This window comes from Pteropus alecto, unplaced genomic scaffold (genome assembly GCF_000325575.1).
Source record: "Pteropus alecto unplaced genomic scaffold, ASM32557v1 scaffold12, whole genome shotgun sequence".
Lineage (NCBI taxonomy): Eukaryota > Metazoa > Chordata > Mammalia > Chiroptera > Pteropodidae > Pteropus > Pteropus alecto.
In genome coordinates, this window is record NW_006432669.1 from 10,019,025 (window position 1) to 10,045,344 (window position 26,320).

The window sequence follows — 26,320 nt, forward strand, 5'->3', positions numbered from 1 at the left end:
TGATTACAGTGATAAAATAGACTTTGGAGCAAAGGAAACTGCTAGAGACAAAGAGGAACATTATATAATGATAAAAGGGCAAATCTACCAGGAAAAAATAGGAATCCTAAATGTGTATACATCAAAAAACAAAGCTGTAAAATATATGAAGCAAAAAGTAGTTGAACTGAAAGGAGAATAGACATGTCCACCATTGTAGGTAGAGACTTCGGCACACTCTCTCAACAACTGATAAAACAACTAAATAGGATGAGAAGATATATATCATGCAAACATAAATCAAAGGAACATTAGCAGGTGTATAAAAGAACTCAGAATTATCAAACAAGATCTTATTGACAGTTACAGTACACTCCATGTAACAGCAGCAGGATGCACATTCTTTTCAAGTGCTCACAAAATATAAATCCAGATAAATCATGTCCTGTGTCATCAAACAAACCTCAATACATTTAGAATAATTGAAATCATATGGAGTGTGTTTCTATACCACAATGAAATTAAACTATACATCAATATAAGAAAGATCAAAGGAATATTTCCAATTACCTGGAAACTAAAAATATATACTGATCAATAGGTCAAAGAAAAAGTCTCAAGAGAAATTTAAAAAAATACATGGAATTGAATGAACTTGAAATATAGGACATCCCAATTTGTGAGAAACAGCTAAAATGCTGCAGCAAGGGAAATTTATAGCATTGTGTGTGTGTGTGTGTGTGTGTGTGTGTATGTGTATAAACACATTAGAAAATAGGAGAAGTTTAAAATTAATAATATAAACTCCCATGTCAAGAATCAGAAAGAAGTGCAAAATAAGCCCCAAATCAGCAGAAGGAAATAACAAAGAGCAAAAATCAATGAAGGTAAAAACAGAACAGTAGAGAAAATCAATGAAACAGACTTGGTTCTTTAAAAAGATCAGAAAAGTCAACAAACTTCTAGCAAAATCAACAAAGAAAAAAAGAGAAAACAAAATTTACCAATATCAGGAATGAAACAGGGACTATCACTACTGACCTTGAAGATACCAAAAGAATAATAACGGAAAACTACGAACAACTCTACATGCATAAATTTGACAATTTAGAGGCAATGGACTCATTCCTCAAAAATACCAACAGCATAATTCACTTAGTGAGCAATAGAGAATTTAAGTAGTCCTATAACTATTAAGGAAATTGAATTCATAATTTTATAACTCCAACAAAAGAAATTTCTAGGCACAAAATGGTTTCAGTGGCAAGTTCTCCCAAACATCAATTCTACACAAGCACTTACAGAGAACAGAAAAGGAAGGAGTACTTCCCAATTCATTTTATGAAGCTAGTATTACTCTGATACAAAACCTAGATAAAGATATATCCCTTTTCTTCTCCCCAAAATAAAATATGAATGAAAGAAAACCACAGACCCATCTCCTACTCACATACCGATATTGAAATCTTTAATGAAACATTAACAAACAGAATACAGCAACATATAAAAAGAATTATACACCCTTATCAAGTGAGGTTTATTCAAGGGATGCAAGGTTGTTTCAATATTTGAAAATCAACCAATGTAATCTACCATGTTTACAAGCTAAAGAAGAAAAATCACATGATCATGTCAATCAATGCCGAAAAAGCATTTGACAAAATTCAACACCTCCATTCATGATAAAAACTCTCAGGAATTTAGGAATAGAGGGAAACAACTAGAAAAAGAGCAAATATAAAAATCTTACAGGTAACATTATACTTAATGTAGCAATTGCTTTTCCTCCTAAGATCAGGGACAAAGCAAGGATGTAGCTCTCATCATTCTTATTTAACATAATACTGGAAATTCTAGCTAGTGCAATAGTGCAATTAAAGAACATTTCTTACAACTGCATGTGAATCTACAATTATCTCAAAAGTAAAAAGTTTAATGTAAAAAGTATTTATCCTCAGCTTAACATATGGATATGTTGGCACAGCTTCTATTTGGTGCAATCATTAGTTAGTAAGTGTCCTGCTACACCCCCTCTGCTCTTCTACCTTATCTTCCTTCCAGCAAAAATGAACAAGAATTGTCACTCAAAAGGCTAACCTTATAACCAGCTCTTTTTTCTGCCCAATTAGATATGCTTGCAGCGTAGGCCGAAGGGCAGGGAGCTCTCGAAATTAACTTAAGACTCACCCTCCCTTTTGCTTGATCTGTCTAGATGAGAGATGTATTGCCTAAGTTCCCCTCTGAAAATCTCACGCTCTGTGACTGCCTATAACCCATAGCAACTCCCATGGTCTGTAACTGCCTGAGGACAAATTAACCAATCGGCTCATGCCAGCTGTAACTGGGAGGATAAGCCCTATAAAAGCAAGGTTGCCTCTGAGCTCGGGGCCCAGATCTTCAGAGCGCTAGCTCTTCTGGGACCGCTGGAGTAATAAACCTGAGTTCTCCAACTCTCTGAGTGGTGCTTGGTTTCTCACTGGTCTGCTTTTTCTGCAACAATAATAGAGGCTTTATTTTGAGATGCTTCTCCACTGTGGTTCATCCTCAACCATCTATTGCCTTAAACTTAACAGGCCACATCAGCCATTGTGAGATGAAAGTTTGCAATGCAGCATTATGGTTAGAGATGGCCTTAACTTTACTAAAAATGGAGGGAAAAATTGAAGCAATTACTCATTTTATTTAGGGATTCTTAACCTCATTTTTCTTGACTTTTATTTTCAATATTATATTGTGAGAAAATTGTCAGATACTCTGAAAGAATGATAAAAAATAATATAATATTTAAACAAAATAATTTACTCTTTGGAGCTAGAATATAGTTTGTGTTTTTAAAGAAAATATGTAGAGTGGTTGTTTTATTAATAGCTGTATTTTTGGAAAGACTGAGGGCTGTCTGGATGATGATGCTAGAACAGTGTTTTTAAGTTATTCTGGGTCTTTAGAAGCCAATGATCGATCCTTATTATACACGTTTTAAAATGTTTTTCCAGGCCAGTCATCTTTGCCATCATTTTAATCATCAAATACTTATGGAGAGTTTTACAGTCTGTGTGGCTTTCACAGCAGTGCCAGAAATCTCTAAAAGACTAAGCAACCCTATTCACACCAGGACTTGTTAAGCAAATTTCATTTATTCATGAAGTACCTATTCAACCTATTAAAAGGACATAATCAAATAGAGAAGATAATGTTAAAAGTGCCAGCTAGCCAGCCCTACTACAAAGAGTTTATGAGAAAGATGTATAACCAAGAGATTTTTTTCATATGTTGCATACAATAAAGAAGTATTTTTAAGGTTATAATTCTTAACATGGTGAGTAAATTAAAATGAATGAAAAGTAAATTAATTTCTAGAGGTAATAAAAGCAACATCTTACTATAGTAAATGGAAACATATGATACACATTTTATATAACTGTAGTACAAAACGACATGGTTAAAGATCCAAAGAACACCAAATGTGGCCATAATTCTGCTCTGCTTTATGAAAGAAAGTTGACCTTCAGACTTGTAAAATTGGAAAAAATAAAAAACGCCATAAAGAATAGGGAACAAGTAATAGGAATAAAAGTATTTTTCTTGAGTTTCTTTAGTTTGCAAAATGTACTTTATCATTTCTCACCTGGGTATTAAATCTTATGTCAAGCTGAAGAGCTATTAGTGAAAAGAAAGCAAAGAAATGGCTTCTCAAAGAGCAAGTTTATTGCGTACATCTGAACACTTATCTTGTAGGTGCCAAATTACAACGACTACAGCATATAAAAGTAAAACCCTTCACAAAACATGAACTTTTCTCAACCCTCAGAAAAAAATGTGTTTTCACGTTGAATACTGAAAAATAAATTCTCATTCCCTCATATTCTCTCCCTCTCCCTCTCCGTCTCCCTCTTCTCATCCCTCTCACACACTCACCACTGGGTATAATTCAATTTCTTTTTAGTTACCATTGCATCCTATAGGCTAATGTTTCCTACTTGCTTATGATCCAGAACAGAGCTATAATGATCACTTTACACTTTACATTTACAGAGCATTTCATATATTTTAACAGCTTTATAAATGTATTTTATTTATTGCTTGTAGCACATGTCTTATATATGGCTGAAAATGCTGACCTGGTTCAAAGACATCACAAAAGAGAAGTGAAGTGAGTTGTCCTTCCTACAAAGTGTAGGGTCTTTTGAAAGAGCCTATAAGTGAAAGGAAAAACTATAGTTTAAGACATCATCTCTACAGAGATGACTCTAAGGTTCTTTCCTAAATTTCCCTCCTGAGCTCCAGAAGAGGCCTAGCTTCAGAAACGCATGCCAGGTAGCTTCATGTGCATATTTCATTTGCACTTAACCCATGTACCTAAACCTCAGTATCTCTTGTCTTTGATTTCCCACATTGTGTTAATTTGTGGCACCTTTCTCTCTACAACCCAGATAGGAAACTCAAACCCTTTTTTTTGACTCTGTGTGTTTTCTTTTACATTTTATCCAGCCAGTCGTCTAATCCTATATTCTTTCTCTACAAAACATCTTGACTTCCTTTCTTCATTGTCATCCCACTGCTACCTCCTATCATCCAGACCATCATTGCTTGTCATGTAGATTGTGGTAATCAGTCTTCTTCTCTGCTATTTCAGGATATCCACATGGTATTGATCACTCTCCTCATCAACTACTACAGCATATCTCCATTAACGACTGAGTCAAGAACAATACTCATTCTAATGTTCAACACCCTGGATAATCTTTTCTTCAGACTGACCTATGTGCACCCTAGCCTTCTACAATCTTGATTTATCTGAAAACACAATCTCGACTTATCTGAAAACACACCCAAGTGTTTTTGCTGGCTCCTGCTCTATTTGTGGATTAACATACTAAACCCCATTGCCCATTTTCTTCTGTTGAAATCCTTCCCAGTTTCAGATACCACACCTCCATGAAACCTCTTCCTACCCTCCTCTTACCTCCTGCCATACTGTCACTTTTTCTCTAATTGTACCTCCTCTATTATTATAGTTATTTGTGCATCTTTTCCTTTCTCCTAGATCCTAGGCTTCTTGAAAGCAGAAACTTTAATTTTAATCATCTTATTTTCTCAAACATCCAGGTCTAAGATTCAATATAGTGGAGAGTGTGTATGTATTTAACTGAAGTAAATTGAATCAAAGTGGAGATGGAGTTGAGAATTTTTAAATTTTATCTAATGGAGTCACCTTTCTCTTATTCAGCTTTCAAAAACTGCTTCAAAAATGCTGCCTAACTGGTACAAAAACACATCTTTTAGTCTCCCGGAAAGGTTATTAAGTTTGAGTATATGTATATAAAGTTGATTAAAGCTGGGATTATCAGTAATGTCAACGAAGGATAGGAAAACATTGCAAATCCAGTGCTAGTTTGTATCATCAACAAATACTCATTTGTTACCAGTATTAATCCAAACAGACTATCCAGTGTAAACTAATAATTGGTTGGGACTACAACTACAAATAGAAATAAAAATTAAAGTTATTGTCAAGTTATTTTATGTTACTGTGCTACAATTTTGGTTTTTACCTATGGTAATAATTTCTATCCTTAATGCTAGAGGACAATTTTATAATTGTTTACCTATCATTTATTTATTCATTCTTCCTCTTATTTAACAAATATTTGTTGGGCAACTAGACATAGAAGGATCAAAAATTATCCCTTTTTTGCTCTTAAAATGGAAAGATAGACTTGAAGCTCATTGTAATAACTGTATCTATGGATGTAGAGGTGTTCTAAGGATTGTAGTTTATGAGGGAAGGAGAATGTAGGTTTCCCTAGGAAAGACAGAAAACCTTTCAGAAATGCTGAAACATTTGCACAGAAAATTGGAGAATTTCTAGTTTGTCTCCCCCAAAAAGGGAGGTAACAGCATTCTAAAAGAAAAGGAGATGCATGTGAAAAGTTCTGGGGTGGCGAGACACCATGTCAGACTTGGAGGCTGAGTCTGCACAATTGGGACCAGAGGAAGGGCAGAAGTTGTGTCTGTAGGCTGACTAAGCCACCTCAGGGAAAGCTTGGTAAAACTTTTAGACTGTATGCAGGCCTCAAGACATGAGATATGGAAAGAACCCAAACAAAGGGATGCTTCAGATTTTATTGTAGAAATATAATTCTATAATATTTGGATAACAAGGCAGACAGTGGTGAATGAATGAGCCCACTTCTTAGCGGTAAATCAATGAAAAGTTCATTCCCACTACTGGTGGGTCAGTAGCATCAACAGGCATTTCTTTACTTAGGCTATAAAAAGGATTTCCATCCAGACCAAAGCTTTAAGGCAGAAGAGAGTAAATTATATCAAAGTGACATTCAATCATTTTTTAAAGTATGAAAAGATTCAAGGACTGATCCTGCCTGGGCCATGTAGAATTCATCCCAGATGAGTAAATGCCTGTCTGTGTCCCAACGAGGTCAGAGGAGGAAATGCCACCTGGGCTTGCAATGATACACAGACCTCAGTCTGGAAGTCCTTTTGGTCTAACCTAAATTTATTTTCTTATAGTTTAAGTTCATTTCCTCTTTTCCATCCTTGGGGAAGGTAAAGAACAGATGGTCGTAAAACACTAGATAATGACCCTTTATAGACCGAAGACACACATATTAAATCATCTCTCAGCCATCACTTTCCTGAGCTGCACAATAGAAACTCCCTATCAGTTTCATTCTTAGATTTGCTGTGCTAAATCTGTATCTTTGTTTTCTTTTTATTATGTTTGCATATTTACTCTTTTATTTTATTAAATTTATCAGGGTGACATTGATTAATAGAATTATATAGGTTTCAAGCATACAATTCTATAATGGATCATCTGTATATTGCATTGTGTGTTCACCACCCAAAGTCAAATCTCCTATTACCACATATTTGGTCCCCTTTACTGTTTTCTACTTCCCCCCACCCCTCTTTCTCTCTGGTAACCACCACACACCTTGTCTACGAGTTTTTGTTTGTTTTTTGTCTTGTTTATTCATTACTTTCAGTTTTATATCACACGCAGGAGTAAAATCATATGGTTCTTGATTTTTTCTCATCTTTGTTTTCTTATAGCAATTGTCCAGCTCTTTTTCATCTTGCTTAGATGTTCACCCACAAATAAAAGAAATGTTTTTAACAAATATATAATTATTTCCAAGTGCATTGGAAACATTTCTTCTGGAATCTCTAATCATGTAACAGTCCAGTGTCATGTTACATTTAAAAACAAAACAAAATAAAACAGCAGCAGCGTGTTCCTAGTTGACATCTTGAGAATACTAGGGTTTTCATATACTTTTAGTAAATATGCATAGAGCCAATCTTCCCATCTCATGTTAGTAAACTCTAAACTATTTTTTTAAATCGCTACAGTAATTTGTTTCACTTGTTTGAATCCCTTTGTCCCTTGTCATGGAATTTCTTCTTCTTCTTCTTCTTCTTTTATTTTTATTTCTGGCATTTTTCTCCTTCTTTGGCATTGCTTGACAATTATTATTTACTTTACCTTGAGTTACAATCAGAACTATTTCAGATTTTCTGTATCCCTGCACTTTTAAAGATCTTACAACTCTTTGCCCTTTTGAAAGTGGCATGGACTTCCCTTTGTACCAGGCTTTTTCCGGAGCAGGCAGAGGCCTTTGGCTGTGCTACTCCCCTGTCCCACCCCACACACTCATTTTCAAGCTCCCTAAAACAAAAACAAAAACAAACAAACAAAAAACCACTGAAGATTGAGTAATGACATTTATTGAGCACTCACTTTGGGCTAGACACTGGAATGGGCCGAGGGAAAACTGAAGTGTCTGATCCCTGCTCATCTAGCATATTCTGCATAAATCAGATTCAGCAGAATAAAACTCTAAAGAGTTAAATCAGAAAAATCTCTAAGAATTTAAGTGTAAGAAGCCTTGAGAGTCCCTGTAATAAAGTATAACAAAAAGGTCTAAAAAAGGTAATAAGACTGTTGTTGTAATCTCATCTGGACCAGAAGTTAGTGAGCCCCAGAGAAACTGGGTAATACATAATCATGGCATTGATCTGTACAAGAATTCTGAAGCGGATAATGAACCCTATTTTATAGATGAGGTTTGGCGAGTGATTATCAGCATGCCACACCACTCCAGGGACCTTTCATTGTATTCTGCAAGAATGGCGCTCCCTAAAGCACAACTGGGAGCTCTAGACTTGGAGTGTAGACCTGACAAATTCCAAGTTTATCCTGCTAAACAGCCAAGGTCTGTCTGAATTTAAATGACCTCATTCTTCTGGAGCTAATAAACCCAGAGAGGTGACCAGGACTTCACAATCAATGGGGTCTGCAAGGTGTTTGTCAAGTCTATGCTACTAAGGAAGTTCTCTATTTCCTTTGGTCTTGGTGAGGAGATTTTTATCCTCCCCTAGAAATGACTTTGGTGCTGGGCTTTTGTTCTAGGAGATCTCAGCCTTGAGTTTTGTTTGCTAGTTTACTTCCTCCCCTGCATTCTTGTTTAGGTTCCCAGCCATATTTTCCCCCTCTGCTTATTTGTTCAAGAGCAACTGTCTGTGTCATTTCCTTCATCTCTGGCATATCCTCTTCTTTTCTTTTTTTTTTTATGGCCAGGGGCATTCTAAGGGCCTGTGATGTGGCTGGCGACATGCAAACCTGTGATCAGAGGGCTTAGGACCCTTGGAGGACTGACAATAGGGGAGCTGCCAGCTCAGCTCCCAAGCCTGCAGACGCTCAGTTCCTGAACAAAAATAGGCCCAAGTTTCTGCTACAACAAGCCAAGATTCCACCCTTCTCAGTGAAAGGAAACAGACATTCACACATTCCTGCATTCTGTGTTTGTGTAATTGGTGTCCTCACTAACTCAAGTGCATTTTCCCACTGGGTCACTTTTCACCCACGTTGTTTTTGCTTTTTTTTTTTTTTTTTTTTTAGTACAGGTCACAGTTTAAGTATAACTTTAGGTTTCTGAAACTCTTGTCTCATCTATTATTCCAAAGCTATCTGAGTTCAGCTTAACATGGCCTAACATAAATTTTAAAATAATTATTTTCTTATAAAAATTATGATATGTTCATTATAAAAAAAAAAAAAGAAAAATATGAAGAAAAAATCACCTCTAATCCCACAACTAGAACATAATAGTTACTATTTATATGTGTATAGTTCCAATTTGTTTCTAAGGCATAGACGCATACTGATAAAAAATAAAATAATATTCCTATGGTTTTGTTTCAGTAGTTTACTTGTTTTAACTGTTAACGTTTTAGGTATTTTTTAAAAAAATATTTTATAAAAAAATTTTTACAAAGTTTCACTCTATATTTTTAATTGAAGTCTATTTCCATACAATAAAATGTACCAACTTCCAGTGTTCAAATATATGTATAACCACCACAACCAATATGAAAGCATTCTCATTATTTGGAAGAGTTACCTGGTATCCCTGTCCCTTCCCAGTCAATCTTCAGCTTCACCCCCTGTTCCAGGCAACTACTGATCTGCTTTATATCACTATATATGAGATTTATCATTTCTATAGTATGTACAGTATTCTTTCACTTAGTGAAATTCTTACACATGTTAATAATCACATATGATTATACTCATGTATACTTTAAAATCTGCTTTTTTTTTTTTCATTTAAAAAATGCAGTTGACCTGGTCAAAAATTCACACATTACTCTTGACTCTCCAAAAACTTTGTTGTCTCTTATTATCCTCTAGGGAATTGGTTTCAGGAGCCCCCAGAGATATCAAAATCTACCCCCGTACAAAATGGTGTAGATCAATACATACAGTAGGCCCTCTGCATCTGTGGACACCCAGCCAAGGATTGAAAACAGCACATGTATCAATTGAAAAAAACCCACATGAAGTGGCCCCATGTCGTTCAAGGGTCAACTGTATATCATGAACATTTTTCACATCACTAATTATTTTTTAAAAAATAGTTTTCAATGACTACATAGTATTTTGTTTTAGGGATATACCGTAATTTATCTGTTACATAAGATATTATTGTTAATTATCTTTGTGGTTTCAATGGTTTGCTTTTATAATTAAAAAATGATTATTCTTGGATACATATGTTTGTGTACATGACCTAATTTCTGTGGAATAAATTTTTTATTAAAAAACTTACTAAGTGATAGGGCAGGCAGCTTCTAAAGGCTTTTACTATATATTGTGCCAATTTAATCTCCCACAAGCATCATATAAAAATATGTGAGGAAAAATAGTGTTTTGAAGCTGGAAGGGAAGCTGGAGAAAAATTTGGGACCAATGGGAGGACATACCTATGGAGCTCTTTTAAAATTCACCTGCATTTTATTCTAATTTGGTTTTTATGAGGCCTAAGTAGCTGTTGTTTCTTGTTTTCAATTCTGCAGATGATTCTGTTGCATACACATTAAGAATCACTTCATTTTTACAGATGAAAAAAACTGAAGTCAGGAGAGGCTAATTAAAGCCTCCTGATTCCCTATATACTCTTTTCACTTCAATGGGGTGGACTTCCCTCATAATCGATCACTCATTATCTGGAAACCAACAACAATAAACAACCACCCCCACAACTCTCTACCCCTCAGAAGCCACAGTTAAACAGATAGGTCCTTCCTTGCTGGACCTACACTTTAAAAAAGTACTTTATGGTAATGAAGTTGATAATAGTGTCAGGAGCACCTCAGAGGGCTCTCCAAATGAAAAGGACCCCAAACAAAGGGTAATTCAAGAATCTACTTGGAAGGTATAGCCGAAATCTGAAGTAAATCTTCCGTTTACAGGCCATACCTCCTATGTCTGGGAGTAAAAAATAGATTTACAATAACAGAAAACACCACACACACACACACACACACACACACACACACACACGCACACACACACACACGCTCAAGTGCACAGTAGGTCTTTGACTTTGTTCCTACTACTGCAGGAATTCCAGTCCCACCCCCAATTCCCAGCTCCAGTTCTTCACATTCCTCAGAGGAGACAGAAAAGCAAAGAACTGTCTCACTTGAGCCCAGGAAGAAGTCCTTTTACCTATCATACCTACCGCACTGCGCCTGTTGTTTGTTTTCTTCTCCTGCTGTCCAGCTCCTGGAAGTGATAGCTCCTGCTTCTGCCATCTTCCATCATAGCCGTGAAGTAATTGCTGAAGCAAGATATCTTTTACAGCTTCTCCTCTCCAGATGCAGACTGCCCCAGCTTGCTGCCCAAGCTATCTTGTCTATTTCTTAACTTCACTTGGCTCCAACAGTCATCTTGGAATGAAGTAAATGCTTTTGACCCAACCATCATTAAAGAAACTACATGCATTGCATCTTTGAGCTCTCAATATCTGACAAAGATTTTTAGTGAGTAGATTCTTTGAGATTTTATCCACTATTGATTACAGTCACTCACCTTGTGACTAGACATGAGTCTGGAGAGCAACTTTGTGAATCTTGACTCTTTTCCTTTAGAGTAAATTCTTTCTCAGGAGCCCCTGAAGGAAATAATCCCTTATATAAATGGAGAGTTGGTTCATCCTCCTCAAGAGATCTCCAGGTTTGTCTGCCTCCTGGAGGGAACCTAGTGTGACTGACAGGGAGGGATTACTACCTGTGCATTTCTAGACACATTATTCAGCATATCATCAATTCCCATAATCACATTTCATTTGCAAGGAATTGGGATTTCAGGTGCAAATTATAAAGCCACAGAAAAATACTCCTAGAGAGGGCCTTTAAGCTTTCGCAAATAAGAACTTATAAAAAGATAAGTTTAAGTCGAATCGTGCAGGGCTCCTAAAGCACTTTTCAGCATCTATAATACAGACAAGAGTGATTTTTCCCACACACAAGCCCAAGAAAGTAGTTTGATAAAAGGAAACATCTTCATAAATCATGGAAGGAAGAACTGCTTGCAACACCAGCTCTGAGAACAATTCCCTTGGGGAGAATAAACTTGCCTCTTCTCTCGTGTCTCTTTCAGTGCTGTTGACCCCCAGATCTCCGAGTATTGATATATTTAACCCTTTCACAAATTGGCATAGGAGCGGCCTTGATAATAAATCACTTGCCCTTCCTGTTTGACTGTCAAATTATATTTAATGGAAACTTTTGTTAACTAGTGAACTCAAGACTCTATTTGTAGAATGAATCACATTTTACTTAAAAAAAATGAGAGCATCAGGAAGTAGATGGGGAAAATTCTTGTCTATGGATATCCATGAAATTACGAATGGCCACCCGACTAATCTCTGAAAATAAGTTAGCTGATGCAACTTCCTCAAGTCACAAATTCTGGTGTGCAAAAATGTTGCTTTCTCTGTTTTCCTTAATTTCTACCTTGAGACCTAGTACTATAGGCTTCTCTATGGTGACTAAAGTCACTCAGAGATTTCTCTATTATTTAAAATTCAAACACAGACAAACTCAGAAACTCTACCTTACCCCAGCAACAGACAGAAACTAAAATGTTGCATCATTGGTGAGAAGAGGAAATAAGCAATTTCTCAAACATTTTATTCTAAAATCTTCCTATCTCTCATCTAGATTAAAGCTTTTAAGCTTAAAATTAAGAATATAAAATTTGGGGTTTAGGTTCCCCTTCCCTCAACCATTGGACAATGTCAGCCACATATCTCCTAGCTAAGTGTATATGTGTTGGGGGGAGGGTGGGGAGGGGGGTGTGGTGTAGGATTAAGGCAAATGCAAGGGAAATTCCATATGTGGATGGTATTTATGTCATGTATCACTTCACCATATAAGCCTGATTAAGGTTTATGAAGGTGACATAGGATGAGTAAGAGGTGGCCATGACCTTTCCTGCAGCTTCCCTCAGATTTCCCTATTTCTCTGATTCTTTGGGGACGAATCTAAGGACTCTGTTGGCTCTTCCAGAGGTTCCTATGGGTAGGAAAATCTGTATTCCTTTGTCTTCAACTTCCTCCAGGATCTGAAGCCTGCTTTGTTGAACAGGCCAGAAGGCGAGTTCCCTCCTAGGCTTCCTCCTCATACTTCTCCCCTCCCATGCACTCATTGGCTCTGTCTCTTTGCCTCATTACCTCTAACCTCCGTGGGTCCAATTCTTTGCTTCACCTTCTTCTACATCAAGATTCCCATATATAAATTCTGTACTTTCTAAATGTTATCTTTATTTAATACATTTTTATTTTATAACCCTCCTTATCTAACTTTTAGGCATGTCGCCATGTTTTCCACATTATTTCTTCTGATTATGACATCAGAAGAATATGATATTGGGATGCATTCCAATATCATATTGGCTTTTGCTGTATCTTTTTCTTTGACTAGATAGTGAGTTCCTTAAATGTAGGGAACATCACTAATTTAGCACCCTGTGTAGAGCCTAACACATAGTAGATGTTCAATGCATGTTTAATGAATAATTAATAAATGTATCTTTTCTGCTAATAAAGAATGTCAGATATGCTTTTAAAAGACTCATCTGCTTATGGTGTATGTACTCAAGGTGAAAGCTGGAGGCAATCTGCAGTCATTTAAATAACTTATCATTACTTACTGATTTGCTGTAAAAGGAGATATTGTTTAGTCTTCTTCCAAGTAATAATTCAAAGCCTGAAGATCAGGAGACTTCAGACTCTGACAATAAGACAGGAGTCAGCTTAGTCTATCAGAAGATACTGATTTATTAATACCACAACAGAGCCACAACGACTGTGTTTCTTAAGCTACACTCCAGTTTTGTTCCCTATTACCTGGGATTGAACTACATATCAGGTATTATGATCAAAATTCATTGCTAGCTGTGCATCAAGTACCAAAATGAGAAAAAGTAGCAGAATATCACAGTCCCATTCCCAATATTTGCATTTTGACATGATTAGAGGAATTCCAAGCATTTTGTAGGTTTATAGATCTCTTCCAAATTTTTTAAGTTATATATTAACTTCAATTTAAAGTTGAATAAACTACCACTTGTGTTTTGAGGTATTTGTCCAATGTTACATATAGTAGGTATAGAAAAAAATAGCATTAGAATTCTAAAGATATAAAAATTTGTCTGAATTTGTTGTCCCTTGAAAGGTACTTGCAACAATGATAAAGACTTTAGAAATATTTACAAGAAGGAATTAAAAATATGTTAAACTAAGATTCCAAATACAGTTTATTTTAGAAGACACAAGAACAACTAGACTCTCACCAGCTCCAAAACTGTAAAACTGTGAAAGCTATTGCAAATACTTAGAAGTCATGTTTTTCATTGTGTTTTTATTTTCACATTTAAATATTCACTGAACACTACCGAGTCACTTATTTTGACTCCCTGAAATAACAAAAAGATGTGACACAATGCCAAACCAACACTAAGGTCAATTTCGCTGATAAAGTCTTGTTAAAAATGCTTAGTGAAATATTATCCACATTCAAAATGTTAATAAATACCAACTTGCCTTTACTAGGGTGAAGTTAGAGATAATAATGTTACATATTAATGCTTTTCTTCTACTAATGAATAGAAGCTAGTTCTCACCAACCAAAGTAACATTACTCAAAGCAGAAACTTCAGTTGCAATGTTTAAGAATTTCTCAGACTATGTCAACACAACAATTGGAAACAATTGATACTGATGTGGCTATCAACAATTTTGAAATTTTCCCAATAGTCGACCCCACAAAATGCAGTGCCATTATTTACTGTGTCTGGCTTGACTACTAGGACTTCTTTAATTTGATCATGCCACTTTACTAGAATATTCAGTCTCCTCTTCCAGAATATCACAAGGCACATGGATATTCTAGAGCTCAGTGGTTTGGAGCTTGGAATTTGTTCCTAGCTCATCACTTTACTGGCTATGTGGTCCCAAACAAGTCGCTTAATCTCTCTGAGCCCTAGTTTCCTAACCTGTAAAATGGGATTAAGAATCATTGTTCTTCTGTTAGAATTAAAATAATATAACTGAAGCATTTAGTATAGAGATGATTAATAACCAATAAATGATATTTAATAAGAAATTTTTATTGAGGATTAATTCTCAGGTCGTGCCTGTCATTTTACATCACTAGAGACAAACGTGGCAGTGTTTAGTGTCAGCATGAGAAACCAGTAGTTAAATAATTCAGTTAATGATTTGAGAATAGTCATGTTAAGTAGACAAGGTCAGTATCAAAGATGGATAACAGGTGTGGAAAGTTATAAGGAGAAAGCATTTTGCAAATATCCAATAATATTTTAATCTAACTTCTTAATGAGGGGACAGTCTCATTGCACCAGAAGAACAAATATTTATTGGGAACCCCTATGTTCAAGGCCAGATACTGAAGAGGCATACAGAAATTTATTTACTAAATATTTACTATGTGTCAGGCACGTACTAATTCACTTTATGTGCTAGAGTAATAACGGTGAATAACAGAATCAAATTCTCTGCTCTAGTAGAGTTTACATTCTAGTGTAAGAAAAATAAAGGTACTATTCCTTTCTTTAAGGCATCTACTATTTATTTGTGACATGAACTGTTACATTAAGAAAGAAGTATAACAGCAATAGCAACAATAGCAACAACAAAGGAAAAAGAAATGTCACTCAGAGACTGAGAAAGGAACTCATGGTGTCAAAGAAACCTCAGTTCACATCCAGTTCTGATAACACCTTTGGGCAATAGGCATTTTATTAGAGTCTCATGTTTTTATCTTTTAAAAGGCATAATAGTTACTTTGTGAGATTGTTATTTTTTTAATTTATTTTTTTTATTTAAATATAGTTGGTATACAATTTTATATTGGTTATGATAGTTTCAGGTATGGAATATAGTGATTTAATATTTTTATACCTTACAATGTGATCACCCCACTAATTATAGCAATCATCTGTTACCATATTAACTAATGACAATATTATTGACTATATTCCCCTTCCCCTTTTCACCCATTGCCCCAACCCCTCCCTTCTGGTATTTATCTCTTTGGTCTCTGTTTCTATGAGTCTGTTTTTGTTTTATTCATTTACTTGTTTTGTTTTTAGATTCCACATATAAGTTAAACCATATGATATTTGTCTTTTTCTATCTTATTCCACTTACATAACATCCTATAGATCCATTTTGTTGTCACAAGTGGCAAGATTTTACTCTTTTTTATTGCTGCTTAATATTCTATTGTGTGTCTATATATATATAGACACGCACACATATATATACTACATCTTTTTTATCCATTCATCTATCAATGGACAGCTAGGTTGCCTCCATATCTTGGCTATTGTAAATAATGCTGCAATAAACATAGGGCTGCATAATGAATAAGTCAAATTACATGTGTAAATCATTTCATAGAGTGACATGGATCCATGCACGTCTTCAATGAGAAGAAGATTGATCAGTGCCTCAAAGGACAAGTAGGATTTCGCTAGACAGAGAAGGAAAGTACATTCTAGGCCAAAGAAAAGACTTGATGAAAGCCATGAATTTGGAAAAGTACAAAGAGTATTTGGAAGAAACCGAGTTGAACAATTTGGCTACAGCAAAGTTCATGGTAATAAGCAGGTAGAGAAACAACTCAAATAGGTGAGCCTTGGATGATTCACAAAAGAATTTCTGAGAGTTAGAATAGCTCTCATACATATATAGACATTGAAACACAGAATGATTAAGTGAATTATACCAGGTTGTATCATTAATAGTAAAAGTTGCATCCCAATATCCATCTGACACTTTGTCTCCTCGATGGCCTGCCCAGTGGTTAAGACAATATCTTATCCTTTTCATCAATTTGTATCTGAACACTCACAGCCTGTTAGACATTTTTCATAATATACAGCAGATATCTTGCCCGACCCTCTAGTTTAAGTGTTGCATTTATGGTGAGGAAAAAAAGCAATTCTAAAATGACCAAGGGGAATGAAAAACAAGGGACTATTTCTCAAAAATGAGATAGCGCTTTGCAAAAAATGAACTGACTTTATGATGCCATCTGGAAAATGCTTTTGTATTCCTGATACAGTGCACTGAGCATATCGTAAAGTTGACTAACTAGCTCTGAAATGCTCTTTTTTGTGCTTCCTCACATATGGATGTAGCCTACAGGAATAAATGTTATTAGTCCTTGGACAGGACATCTGGTGTGACTCCTTAGCAATAAGGTGTACAATTCTTGGGTGAATTTCAACAGAGCACATCAGCTTAACTTTTGAAACTTTCCAAGGCTGAGCCAGTCCCTGGCGACTGACCATGTTCAGAAACTAGCACTTCCAAACCATACTTTAATCAAGGAGATTTTTTTCCTCCTTCCTCCCTCTCCTTTTTTCCCTCCTTCCTTTCCTTTCTTTGTTCATTCCCTCCTCGTTCCCTCGCTTCTTTTCTTCCTTTCTTCCAACATAACGAATGTCTGTGATATGTAACACACTGTGGTATTCTCAGACAAAAATTCAAATGGATTTGAATTCTAAGATATTATATCACAGTCAGACCTGTCACCTCGCAGGGCTGGCAGATGCTCCTCACAGTTTCTTCCAAAGGAACAGCAGTCCTTCCACATAATTTATTGTAATTGGATAGTGGGATCATGGGCAGAGACATTCTTCTCATTTCTCAAATTTAGTAATAGAACCTAATTTTAACACCAGTAGAAAAGATTTAGAAGCTCATAAATGAAAGAAACTTTCATTAATTTGAATAGGAATTAAGCTGAAGTTAACTTTGCTTTATAAAAAAAAGTTGCCAATAAAATAGTCTAATACATACATAAGAACATTTAATTTGCTTAAGAGAACAAATTGCTCTCAAGCAATTTAAAACACCAATTTACAGATAAACAACCAGTGTATTAAATACAAATCATTCTTCTCTACTTATTGAAGTAGCTTCCCAACAACTTTCTTGACGAGACTTAATTAGCCAAACTTGAATTACTTTATTTAAATGAAATGAATAGATGATTTCTATATAAATTATTGTTTTATTGAGATTGACTCCTCCATTTGGTCTACATGGTGAAAATTAACAAATCCACTTTTAAAAACAATTATTCTTTCTTTATAATTTACAATAGTGGTCAATATATTATATATTTATATGGAGACTAATTATTTGATTGGCTAGTTGTATGGGTATTTTTGCCTCATTCTAACTCTAACTGACTTTTTGGGGGGTATACTTAGTCAATCCACAGACAAGACAGAATGTAAATCTGTTGAGTTTGGCCATATCACATTTATTGAATGTTTAGTATGTGCTAGGGTCTATGGCCATGCTACCCTGAACAAGCCCGATCTCATCTGATCTCGGAAGCTAAACAGGGAGACCACCTAGGAAAACCAGGTGCTATAGGTGTAAAAAAAAAAGGGGGGGGGATTGTAAACTGACAAGGTCCTTGCAATCTGTGAGGTCAACAAAGTATTGCCTTGCCTAAAAAAAAATAAATTAATAAATATATATATATATTATATATATATATAATATATATATATATACACACACACATTTAATCCAACCATCAAGCTTATGAGGTAGATATTTTTATAAATCTTTTTTTTCAAATAAGGAGACTCAGTTATAACAAGGCTAATCTTTCTGTAGCTTCTGTAACAAGGTCACACAGTGGGCCAATGGAGGAGCTTGGGTTCTAACAGAGACAATCTGACTGCACTTTCTATCTAATTCTGGAAGTTAAAGATTAAACAAGTTAACCTACATAAAAGACTAGCATGTAATAAAGGCTCTTTAAATATATTTCCTTTACATTTCTGACCATTTCTCAAGCTCCTTTCTCTCTCTGAGGCGTCAAGATATTGGAGTGCCTCAGAGGCCTCTTCTGCACTTTCTTTTCTCTGTCCACACATACATCACACGACCTCCTTCACTTCCAAGCCCACAAACACCATCTTTGATGCTGATGGATCCTGTGAAGAAAAATACACTAAATACACTGGATGTAAGGGTTTTTCACTCATCATGCAATTCTCTAACACCAGCTGGATGTCCTGTAATTTAAATTCTGATACCATCTAATTAGAGATCACATCAGATCCCATGGATTAAGGGGTCAGTTTCACAAAATGGCCCCCACCCCCTACTTCAGATGCCAGTCACAAGTCCCAGGTTGTCATCTATATTTCTGACTGACAGGCTATATATTGGAGTTCCCATAACTCCTTCCTTGGGTTTGATTATTTGCTAGAGCAGCTCAGCTCACAGAACTCAGAGAAATGTTTTTTTACATTTACAAGTCTACCATATAATAAAGGATAGGATGAAGAATACAGATAGACAGACAGGTGAAGAGATATATAGGGAGAGGTCTGAGCACAGGTGCTTCTGTTCTCATGGAGGTAGGATGCACTACTCTCTTAGCATGTAGATATGTTCACCAACCCAGAAGCTCTCTCTTCACTGTAATATTGGGATTTTTATGAAGGTCTTATCACATAGGCATGATTGATTATTAACTCAATCTCTAGGCCCCCTCCCCTTCCAGGAGGATGGGGTTTGGGACTGAAAATTCCAAGAGTCTAACCATTGCTTGGTCTTTGTGATGACCAGCTCCCATACAGAAGCTATCCAGGAACCACCTCATTAGAACAAAAGACACTGCTATCACCCAGGATTCCAAGGGATTTAGGAGCTCTGTGTTGAGACCAGGATTGAAGACCAATATACATATATTTTCTCTTAGTTCGCAGCTCTCAATTCTCCATCTCTAACCCTGATATCTCCCATCTTTCAGATTTATATACTCCACTGCTAACTTATTTACATCATGTCTAACAGGCAACCGAAACTTACACAGCCAATAGCAGCACACTTGATTTTTCTCCTTCAAACTCACTTTTCTAGTATTTCTCATCCTCAGAAAATAGCACCACCATTAGCCTTCTTGCTCAAGATAAAGATCTTAAGATTCGAGATCTCACACCAAATCCTTCTACGAGTCCTCCAGATTTTCCTCCACTTTTCTCTGTTTGCACTTACATAACCTGGTCCAATCACCTTCCCATATGTTTTCTCCAATAACCTCCTAACAAGCATCTCAGCAGCCTCTCAGGCTTTCCATGTGAATTCCTGTCTGCCCAGAAGCAATGTGCTGTATTTAAATGTAACTCCTCTACTTAAAATCTTCCAATGCCTTCCCATTGTGTTTAAATTAAACTCAAAACTTTTTACCTTGGTTCATAAAACCGCTTAAGATCCAGCCTCTGCCAAAGTTGTCAGCCTCATTCCGATCACTATTTTCCTGTCCACTATCTCCAGCCGCTCTGATCTGAGTCTCACATTCTCAGGCTCATTCCTCTCTTTGGACCTTTGCCCAGGTTTTTCCCCTTCTGGAAACAGGTTCTCTTTGATCATCCATTGGCTGGCTCCTTTATATCACTTCGAATGTCCACTTCAAATGTCACCTCCAGAGAAGCTTCCTAATCACTCACTTTGAAGTAGCTCTATCATTTCACCTCTTTAAATTCTCTACACCGAGCCATTTATAACCTGATGTTGATTTTTATTGTCTGCTTTTCTTTCCAACAACAACAACAACAACAACAACGACGACGACGACAACAACACACACATACACACACACGCACGCATGTGTGCATGCACACCTAAAATACAAGCTTCATGAGAATGAGAATCTTGTCTTTTGTGTTTTTGTTGCTCTGATTTCAACACCGAGTGTGTAATAATCAATAAAAGATAATTAATGAATTTATCTTTCTTTCCAACAACAACAACAACAACGACGACGACGACGACAACAACAACACACACATACACACACACGCACGCATGTGTGCATGCACACCTAAAATACAAGCTTCATGAGAATGAGAATCTTGTCTTTTGTGTTTTTGTTGCTCTGATTTCAACACCGAGTGTGTAATAATCAATAAAAGATAATTAATGAATTTATTAAATTGTAGTTGCTGTGTATTAATGGTCCTTCTTAAGGCCGAGGACAACTTTCATCTCCCATACCTCTTACCATATTCCATGACAGGACTGGTTTTGATACAGTGACTGCACCAGATAGACTGGAAGAGGCAGAAGGAAAAGACAATCTATTTGCAGAAGCTGAGGGGCTATCTAGACCACTACACACTATTTAGCATCTGGTAAGTGAGCTCTAAATCGCAAGTGATACTTGGTAAACAATATATTCCAACTTGAAGTAATGGTAGTCTCTATTTGCAGGAACTTAGTGATTGAAAATTCTCATCAGGTGACAGTGGGAAGTGCACACAGGCAAGCATGACAGTCTCTGAGCAGGAGCCCAGCCACCTGACTGGGGTTTAGAGGCCAAATTTCAAGCCCAGGAAGAAAAAAAGAATAACAGACACCAAGGGCAGAACCTCTGTTCTAGGAACAAATGAACATTAAATGTGCTGACAAACTTGAGAAACCCAAGTTCAAAGAACAAAGTGAAGTTTCACATATTAACAGAAAGCACAAACAAGGAGTACGGCTCAAGAGTCAAGCAAAAGCCCACCCTCAGGGCTCAGGGTTGGACAGGTACAGGTGACTTGAAGCCAAGTGCTTGGCTAAAAGTGAACTTGAGAGTGAAGGAGGTCGCAATGTGAGGCTGTGTTCCCAGCAGTGGGCAGTCCAGTCAGATGGAAAGGCTCTATCGATTGCCTTTCACTGCATCATAATGCTGTCAGACACGATACCTGAAAGCCCATCTTTCTGCCTGCTGCTCCTGATCAATATGATAGATCTTCCCCTTAGTGGTCTGTCTGAATCCTATTATTCTGCCTACATGCATGTGGAGCTAAATTAATGATGATGACTCATGGGCTTAAGAGCATCTGTAAACTGTTATTATCACCATCCACACCAGTACTTTATTGATTTCCTCTATTAGGCACTGATTCAGTTTATGACCAATTTTTTAAGAAGCCAATAGGTTAACCTCCTTTTTCCTCTCTACAAATATTTAGGGTAAGTGCAGACCCAATCAGGGGTGGTTTGTCTCTGTCTAAGCACTAGACTAGTGACAATGTGGAATTAGGTATATCTAGTAAAACCTAAACCCTGTTGATATTCTTTCCTCGAGGCTCAGGGCAAAAAGAAGTTTTTTGGAGTTAACTTCATCACACTGGTATATGAACTCAATTTACCAAACAACTAAATAAAACATTACAACTTATAAATACACAAGAACAAAATTTAGGTCTGGTCGCTGATCATACTTGGCGTACAGATTGCTTAACAACTCTGATCAAGGATGATTAGGGATATATATCACTCCGGCTATTCTGAACTGCTGTTAACTTTAGTTGCGATGTTTTCTTTTGGGGTTGACAGGGGGCTTATTGACTCCCTCTAGTGAGTGATTCAGTGCTTAGTTATTATAATTTCAATCAGGTTTTTAATGCCCTTTCTGCAGAGTCATATGTCTTCTTCCTCACAGTAGACCTCAATCAGTAGCTGGCACACAGTGAACATTCAAGAAATAATACTGAAAGAGTGAAAGAATGCTCTTTCCTTGGTAGTGTTAAGTCTCTACTACACACACATGGGATGTCAGTGACTGTAGCCCCGGCCCAGGGTTTTGTTAGTGTTGTAGAAATAAAGAAGGCCTGGGTGTTGCAACAGTAAGAAAATTTGACAAAGCAATTTTTAATAACTATTGAATAAGCACGAGTTCATTAGTTTGGTGAGGCACATATAGAGACGTATGCATATGCAAATGCACAGATAGACATATGAGCATGGGTATTTAGTGCATGTATGTATTCATGCCCAGTATATGTATTACATTGCTCATCTACATGGAGGGCTAGGACTGTGTGATGTTCGTTCTTGTTAAATCATCTCTTCCGCACAGCAAAGAGTCATTGGTTGTAATCTAATTCACAGGCAATGCTCTAGGGAAGGCAAATAATTTTAAGCTTGCTTTTCTCTTCACCTGTATCTCACTTCTTCACTTTTTCAAACACAGATCTTTTCTCAAAATTCACCATTTGTACAAACTTTTTGGGAAGGAAATCAACTAGAAGAATTTAAGTGTATTTGGATGTGAGGGAAATATCTAGAGTGCTTCCCCTGTAGGATCAACAGAAGGATTTGAAATGGATGAGATGCTTCTTTGCGGGAAGTGGCAGTGATGAACGCCATTAGCAAATAACAGGGGCTAAATACTGGAAGATGTAAAAGCAGCTTTCAGCCTAAACTAGTTGCATAATCCTCATCTAGCCAATGACCTACTTCATTAAAACATCACCTCTTATTTAACAGGTCATTTAAACATTTTCCACTTTTTAAGAAAGTTCCAATGTATATGCTAGACATAGAGATTACAACACTATTTTTCTTTGGAGACTTTATATTGTAAATACTGAGTGGAGAATGATGAACAGGAAACTTCAGATGTTACATTCTATTTAAGCATCTGTTCAGCCAATATGTCACTACGTATTATAACCTGCTTCAATCACATTTGGTTCACTGTTAATCAAAATCAAAATTCCTGCTTTGCACAATAGCTTTTTTAGTGTTGTTTTCAGAGCTTGAATCTAAGAAAGCATATTTTAATGATTATCAAATGACAAGCCCTTTTAAAGGTTTCTGCTGTGGAATGTCCATATTATGGATTTTTATGGTTAAAAGGTGTTAATCATTACAAAAATAATCTGAAAAGCTAGGGAAACTAAGAAACTAACAGTCAATTACATAATCGTTCTTTTCCTCCAACTTGTTCAATCTATTAAAAATAAAACTATATATCAGGACTACTGAATAAAAATAAACAGAATACATTAATCTGTCCTCTCTGTTCTTTCTAATTTTTCTTATATCAGATTGATTGAAAGTTTTTTTTCTCAAATCTATAAACTTTTAAAGTTTTTGTTTTTATACTGTATTGTTTTGAGGAAAAGAAATCAGCAGTATCTTAATGTATAGGATGTGTTGCCCTTGCTTACAATATTGATATCAAAAGAGTCTCACAGATAAAACCAAATTTTCTACATCAAGAGTCATCAATCCTTTATTTCAAGATTTAGCAAAAAAGGTGTTTGTTTGTTTTTTTCCTATCACTTGGGGCTTGCTTCTTTGGTCAATTTCTACAGAAATAATTAGGACTTTTCTTGTTACTCTCTAAGTAGATTTTTCTAGTTTCTTTTTGTAGAAAAGAGGAATTATTTTATGTTGAAACTCTCCGAGCACTCACAGAAAGTGTGATGGCAAAATGGAAGTGACAGGAGCCTGTTCCAGTGAGAGAGATATGCAGAGAGTTAAATCTGATGGGGAAAGAGAATCGAAGCTCTTTAGCAAAACAAAGAAGCCCAAGAGAATGTGCCAACTGAAAAATCAAACCTAAATATAAACATTTTATTAAACTTGCATTAATGAAAAGTGCTTGTATTTCCATTTGAGGCCCATTTTTTAGAGTCAAAGAAACTCATGGATTTTATTTCTATTGAAGATGACTGAGGATTTGGGGCAAATCATCTTCAGACTGAATCATTTCTGCCCTTCTCTCTCCGTGATAAAAGGTATTGCTCATGTGCCATGGAGAGTCTCAAGGCTTACTGAGCTCTGTAGTTTCCTCAATTAAGACTTAAATTATCCAGCATATACTTTTGGCTAAGGATCACTTTATCTCATTTTTAAGGAATTATCTTCTCATAAGTGGAAAATAAATTGCATATAACATTAATAAATATTGCTCCTCTCTCAAACTCCTTTTGCCTAAGGAACTATATAGTTTCTCAAGCATGATGTGTATTTCTAAGTCTCACTAACAGCAAGGAAAGGAAGTGAGGAAAATTTATGCATATACACAGAATATACACAGAAGTAAATACACACACACACACACACACACACATCTCTTGGGTATAAACACTAATGAAGCAAGGATGTTTTGGTGGTGTGTGTATAACTCATTTATTGGATAATTAAAACTTGTTCAGATGCAAGGAGACAGCAACTATATTATTTTTCACGGCTTTCGCTTTAAACCCACTCTTCCTTTTCTTTCTCTAAATGAACTCTTAGTTCCCATACCACTTTCTGCCGTGTTTAGATATTAACAAATTGTGTTATAATCCAGGTAATTCTAACATCTATCTTCAAATTCTTATCAATTTAAAGCTCCCTCTTGCCCCCAGCTTGCACCTGACTCAGTGACAAGGCAGGATGTGGTCATCTCTCTTTCCACAAACTTGCTCTTCCATCGCTCCCTATCCGCTCACCAGCTATCTCTGACTCTACAGAGTTGGACGGGAGAGGGAAGGGGCAGAGACAACCATGTATGACTGACAGCTACACAGCTGACTCTGAAGTCCTCCACTTAAGATGGAGGTCAAGATACCAGCTCTCTCTCTTGGATGATTTTGGTGGATATTTAGGACCACAGCCATTGAAGATCTTGCACCTAAAATCCTTTGAAGATGATGCCTCTTCAGCCGGTTTCTCACAACTTTCCCCTGAGCCTCTAGCTTTAGAGATGTCCTGAGATGACATTTAATCTTATCTTAGAGGCTTTATTTATGCCTGCAGAAGAAGGTTGTAGCATAAGCTTGGAGGAAGAAAATGCATAAGACACCAAAGAATAGCCGGCATATATTCTCTCATCAAACTCCATCATAAATTGCAGCCTTATACAGACAAGAGAACTGGTTTCAGGAGGTTACAGTGAGACACAGGGCTTAAGTAATTTTGTTTGGGTTTCATATCATTTCCCAGATTGAGGGAGAAAGGCATTCTTCCATTTATTTTTGAGGCAGTATTGCTCAGACAGTGTGATGACTAAAGGGATTATGTAGCATTGCACAGTCATTTTGAGTGTTTAGCTATTTTGCAAGCCCTTGGAAACCTAGCCTTGGCAAAAATCAGTGTTCTCATGTAGAAAGAAGTGGTCATAGGGAAGATGCTATCCTCAAGTGACACGGAAGATGGAAGATGTCAATAGAAAAAGCTTAATGGACAAACACAGGAAATTGTTTATGACCAGGTGGAAGAAACGCCTGAGAATTCAAAATACAAAGATGAAGGGTCATGGATTTAGCAACAAGTTTGATTTTTAAGAACTAGAGCATGAGTCATCTCCGATGATGCTTAAATGAGTTACAAACTGAGCAGAAGAGAAAAAGACAACAGCCAGCCTCCATCGCTGGTGGATACAGAGACTTTTGGAAGGATTTCAAAGATATATAGATGTATGTTGATTGATACCTTTTTTATTTTGTGAGTTTTTAATATAATATAAAAATCCTTTAAAAAACACTAAACTATACATATATGTTAGTTTATTGCATTAAATTCTTCATAGCACTCCCCAACCCTGTATTTTTATAATTCAAATTAAAGAGCATTCAAAAGTTTTTTATTGTGTTCAGTTAAAAAAAATACAGAGATGAACATTAGGATTACTGAAAGTT

At 36.2% G+C, this 26,320-nt stretch overlaps 1 long non-coding RNA gene across 1 annotated transcript in view; it reads left to right on the top strand.

Annotated features, from left to right (window-relative positions):
• The window catches only part of LOC112476217, a 29,331-nt gene extending 8,320 nt beyond the window's left edge, over positions 1-21,011 (top strand). Inside the window, exon 3 of the long non-coding RNA XR_003045003.1 lies at positions 20,932-21,011. This is a non-coding gene — a long non-coding RNA (uncharacterized LOC112476217). The remainder of the gene's footprint in view (positions 1-20,931) is intronic.
• The last annotated feature ends 5,309 nt before the right edge of the window (positions 21,012-26,320 follow it).